Source organism: Epinephelus lanceolatus, chromosome 23 (assembly GCF_041903045.1).
Source record: "Epinephelus lanceolatus isolate andai-2023 chromosome 23, ASM4190304v1, whole genome shotgun sequence".
NCBI lineage: Eukaryota > Metazoa > Chordata > Actinopteri > Perciformes > Serranidae > Epinephelus > Epinephelus lanceolatus.
Window position 1 is genome coordinate 1,487,992 of NC_135756.1, and position 6,243 is coordinate 1,494,234.

A 6,243-nucleotide genomic window follows, 5' to 3' on the forward strand; every position below is an offset into this window, starting at 1 on the left:
GCTGACGCACAAATGTATTTACATATACGGTTTGGCTTCACACACAGCGACGCTGTTGGTTAGCAGCGAGAACATGCTGTAAAGCAGCCATGGTATCTCACACGTGTGTGATGTGGCAACGCCTTTATGTAGAGTAGCGGGTGGAGCGTCCCTTGATGAGGTTCCAGCTGAGCTCAGTTACACCTGTCAGCTGCCTGATATCTGAGTGTCGCAGGTTCTGGATCTGGGCAACGCGGCCATTATTTGTGTGAACAGAATCTGTGTGTTAATATATGATCTGTAAATGTGAAAAAACTTCCACAAATATAAAATTAAAATTTGTAAATGCACAAAAATATTTTGCAAATATAAAAAGAAAAATCTCCAGATAAACAAATTTCCATAAATAATAAAGTGTCTATGAAAACATTTATTTAATTGACAAATAAATGAAAAATATTTGTATCTTCCTAACGTTCACAATTTTTGATCAGATATTTGTGAATCTCATGTATATGCTTGTAGATAAGAATTTTACACCTTTTTAAATATTTTATTTCATTTTATTTTATTTTTATTTTCATTTAATCAGTATCATGTTATTTTTTATTTTTGGTTAGTTAATTGGTCTCATGTTAGTTATTATTTATTTATTTATTTTTTCATTTTATTGGCATTATGGTTTTTGTTTGTTTGTTTGTTTTTATTGGTATTAACTTATTTTTCAATTTTCAATTCTTTTTGGTATTATGTTTTTTTATTTTACGAGTATTAATTATTTTAAAACTGGAGTAGCTTTAAGGTTGTTCAACTCTTCTTATTCCACATACTGTAGATATTACTTGTCATTTTGCAAAGTCACAATACTTAAAAATAAATAAATGTATTATTTTACTGGATTTTATTTTAATGATCTTCTGTGACTCGACCCAGCAACGGGGTCGACCACACCTCCTCACTACAGTCAAAGTTTCTGCTCCTTCCTTCCTCGGAGAAGTTCTCTGAATCACTCCTAAACTTGGACTCCGTCCTAAATATTTTGGCTGAGTTAGGAGCTCTGTGAGAGTGTTCTCAGATTGTTTCTGAATACGAACCCTGAAGTTTCAGGTTCCATCAGTCAGCACTTTATTATCAATTCAGATTTTAGGATACAGAAACAAGATGAAGTACGTGACCTGAATCCAGAACTGTGACGTGTTTAGAGGCTGAAATTATTTTGTCTCTTCGTTCCAAACAGAGCTCCGATCACTCTGTGGAAGTGTTCACAGCTGCTGCAGTGAAGCTAGTTTCACACTGAAGTTTCACACTGTACAGATACACACACACACACACACACACACACACACACACACACACACAGAGTGGTGATAGTACAGTCATTGTGTGCAGTAGTGATGTGGGATTAATGGGCGCCTCAGGCTGCAGATAGGAACCTTAATCATCCATCAGCTCTGACAGCTGATATAATGATTACACAGCACACAAACAGGAGCTGTCATCTCTCACTGTTTCCTCCACCACTCCTGAGGAAACAACCAATTTACTGTGAACATTTCAATTTAACTCACTCTGTCTCTGTCCACAGCTGATTGGCTGTGAAATACTGCAGAGCACAACAAAAAGTGCTTCAGCTACAACCGCAAAGTACCACGATCCTGGAGACGACTCTGTTAGACACTGGTGAGTATTTACACTCTTTACTACGTTAAAAGTTCTAACACCTCACACACCTCACACACGTCACACACCTCACACACCTCACACACCTCACAGTGAAAATACTCCACGACATGTAAAAGTAGTGTTTCCTGTCGGGATAGTGGCATGAAAAGCAGTTGTTTTCTATCGCTACATTTGCTGAGAGGATAGCACGACAAAACTGCTTATCTCACTATATAATGATGAAACTCTGTGTGTGTGTGTGTTCCATGTTTTTCTCCTCACTAACTTGGTCAATCCATGTGAAATTTGGCACAGTGGTAGAGGGTCATGGGAGGATGCCAATGAAGCAATATTACATCAATTGGCCAAAGGGGGGCGCTATAGCAACCCATTGAAATGTCAAACTTTGAATGGGCATATCTCATGCCCCGTATGTGGTAGAGACATGAAACTTTGCACAGAGATGCCTCTCCTCATGAGGAACACATTTGCTACATTTCTTGTCAGGAGGAACAAGACATTGCTACATTTCTTGTCAGGATAGTGGCATGAAAAGCAGTTGTTTTTTACTGAGGCATCACAGCGTTTCCTGCACGATACATGATTGTTTTTTATCTAAACATTTCAGCATTTCTTTCCTGCATTGTGGCATGAAAAGCAGTTGTTTTTTGCCAACACATCACAGCATTTCCTGTCAGGATAGTGCCACCAAAAGTGTGGAGGTTGGGGGGGGGGTTCACCAATACATGCATTTCCTGCTGTCATGGCGGTTGTTGCAGTATTAAGAAATCTCCGTATTTCCTTTCAGGATAGTGGCAAGAAACATGGTCATTTTTTTACCGGGACGTTGCTGCATTTCTTTCCTGGATTGTGGCATGAAAAGCATTTGTTTTTCTCTAAGCCCATTTAGCATTTTCTGCTGTGATTGTGACACAAAAAACAGTCATATTTTACAGACATATTGCTGCATTTCCTGTCAGGATAGTGCCACCAAAAGTGTTTTTTTTTTTACTAATACACTGAAGGTTTTCCTGCTGTCAAAGCGGTTTTTACTAAGAGATCTCAGCATTTCTTGCCAGAATAGTGCCACAAAAAGTAGTTGTTTTTTTACCCAGACATTGCTGCATATCTTGCCTGGACTGTGGCATGAAAAGCAGCCATTTTTTACTGAAGCATCACAGCATTTCCTGCTTTTCCTATCAGAACATTTCAGCATTTCTTTCCTGGATTGTGGCATGAAAAGCGATTGTTTTTTGCCAACACATCACAGCATTTCCTGCTGTGATTGTACCGCCAAAAGTGGTTGTTTTATTTACTAATACACTTAAGGTTTTCCTGCTGTCAAAGCGGTTTTTACTAAGACATCTCAGCATTTCCTTTTGGGATCGTGGCACAAAAGATGGTCATTTTTTTTAAGGAGCCATTGCAGCATTTCCTGCCTCTATAGTGGCACGAAAAACTGTCATTTTTACAGACATATTGTTGCACTTCCTGTCAGGATAGTGCCACCAAAAGTGTTTGGTTTTTTTTTACCAATACACTGCAGCTTTTCCTGTCTTCATAGAAGTTTTTACCAGGACATCTCAGCATTTCCCACCAGGACAGTGGCATGAAAAACAGTACTTTTTTACGGCGCATTGGTGATCTGAAAAGTATCTGAAGCTGTTACGTTTTAGCAGTCAGAGAAATGTAGTGCTGTAAAAAGAACAATATTTGCCTCTGAGATGTAGCGGCAAGCGGCAAGTAGAGCCCACAATACTTTAAAGTAAATGTAGGAATATATTTGTGTTAACAGCTGAGAACAAAGACGAACAAAACACGAGCCTATTACTGTAAAATGTTGTTTGTTAATCCTCAGAAAATCAAAGTTTCACAGTGGAAAAGCAACAAATTGATTTCATTTAGTATATTGGAGCTGAAAATATGAGGTTGTCCTGAGGGTGGCGCTGGAGGAAAGCTCATTGAAACCAGCAGGGTTCGTCCTCTGGAGACCATCACTGTGATCAGTGAGTTCCATGTAAATCTGACCAACAGGAGGCCAGTGATATTTTATATTAGTTTAATTTCCAGCAGCAGGTCGATGAATCTTAACTTTACACCACACAGATTAATCACTGACATCTCTTCCCAAAACAAACTTGGATTCACTTTGGGAGCTCGTCTGAAAACAGACGACTGGACCGTGTTCAGTTCAAACCAAACAACACCCAGCGAACAGTAGTAGAAGAAGAAGATGGGAGCAGAGACGACAGACTGAAGCTGCTGGCAGCTGCAGAAACGCCACTCACCATCAGAGGAGGAAGACTGTGTAAATCTGCTTAAACAGACTTTGGCTTCATGCAACATTAATGTGAAGAGCTGCTGACAATACAGAGGGCCGTCTGCGGAGGCGACTGACTGACAGCTGAGTGTGTGGTGGAGTCACTCATGTGGTAAACTCTCTGCTGTAGTGTCTGCAGAGCTGGGCATTAAATTCATAAGAGTTATTACAGCATCATCTCATTATTGATGTTTGTACAGTTTGACTGCCAGTTTGTAGATACTGTAGTGATTTAAAGCTCCAGTGTGTCGGATTCAGGACGATGGACTGTCAGAAATATAATATAATATCATCAGTGTGTTTCCTTCACTGTTTAATCAGCTGAAAATAACAACTGGTGTGTTTTTGTTACCTCAGAATGAGACATTTATATTAACGTCTCATTCTGAGGTAACAAAAACACGATTCTTATTTCTGTCGCCCTCTTTTCTGTGGTGTGTGCCACACCAGTGGTCCTGGTCAGCCATTGTTTTTTGGGGGGTTTTTCAGAGCCCTTCAATGAATAAAATCCCTGTGATTGTCAGTTCAGGTCAGTGCACGTAAAGAGAAATAAAAATGAGGGAAGTAAACAAAGAGCTGAAGTCAACAACCACCGACTTTCACCCAGCAGGCCAGTGTTCACTTCCTGTAAGATTCTAAAGCCAAACCCTGTTCTTGTTTCCTAAACCCAACCACATGTGTGTTGTTGAAGGAAAAAAACATCAGTTGATGGTGTTGTACAGACGTAGTGCTTTTATTTTGAAAGAGACTGTATCAAACTGTACATTTCCTGTGAAAACAGAAGTGTATTTTGAAAACAGACAATGCATGTAACAGGCTGAAGTTGACACGGCGTCCCAGAACGTCAACAACCAACACACCCAGGGTACCTTGGACATCATATGTGGACGTGTGAAGTCCATGACCAAACGTGGACATGTGACGAGGTCACAGTGAGGATGATGATGTCATCACAGTAAAATCTCAGTCACTGAATATTCATTCACAGTGTTCATGTTCAAACTGACTTTACAAAGGGCTGTTGTGTGTATCTGTCTTTCTCACCTCTCCTGTTGTTCTCCTCACTGCTGCTGTTCCTCACCTGTCCACCAGGTGTCCTCAGTGTCACCTGACAACCATCAGTCATTAATCACAGTTAACCGTCAGCCTCATCTCTTCAGCAGACTGGTGTTGTTTCAGCTTTAAAGACCTGCAGAGTTTATTTAACTCCTGAGATCTGATTTAAGTTTAAATCTTTATCTGAAAATGTGTTTTAGTTTCAATCAAATTTAGTTGTAGCGGATTTTGATTAGTTTTAGTCAACAAAAACATTTCAGTCAGGTAGCACCAGATAGATAGATAGATAGATAGATAGATAGATAGATAGATAGATAGATAGATACTGTAAATTAAATCTCTTTTCTGAAAGGCGTCATGGTTTGATTTGATAGTTCTCAAACTTCCCGCCTTGTTTCATTCCCTTGTTCCCTCTTTTTGTCCTTCCTTGCTCCTTCAGGCCACATCCTCCCTTCACTCCTTTCTCCTTAACTGCCTTGAGAAAAGAAAAGAAATAAAGTAATATAGAAAGTGTTGAAGACATTTGATAGTGTTCAGTTATGTAACACCTCTGCTTCTGCGACTGTTGCCCATAGACTGCTGCCATCTTGTTTTGTGGAACCACAAGTGACCATGTTTGGACGAGAGGGTGGAGCTGTGGAGGAGCGAGGGGTTGATCTGACTGAGAAGCCAAGGACACTATCAGCAGACAGCCTGTCACTCAAAGAGGCCCCGCCCATAATGATGAGTAACTTTAATAAAACGTAAACAGGTGAGTTATATAAAATTCAGCCCCGTACAGTCGTCATGAAAGTTGACTGTTTTTTGTACAAGGCTGTAAACATGTTTATTTAAGTTTTAACACGAGGGTCTGTGTCAGAGGAACTGAGGTCTTTGGTTTCATTTCTCATCCTCAGAGGTCGACGCTCACTGTTGTCTTATTAAACAAACAAAAGTATGTTTCAAACTATTTATGACTCATACAGGAGTTGAGGCGTCTCTTCATCACGGATGAATACTTGTCGTGGGTGTGTTGGTTTTAGAGGGAGGAGATTTTGTCCACTCCTTCACAGGACTGTTTGTTGACTCTGTTTTACAGTTAAAGTTGAATCTTAAATGTATTATATGAACGTATGGTGACGAAGCACCTTACTGTTTTCTGAGACTTTTATGCAGCATATTTTCACTCTCAACACTTGGTATAGCAGAGCAGTTTCCATCAGGATTAATAAAGTTTTATATTTTCC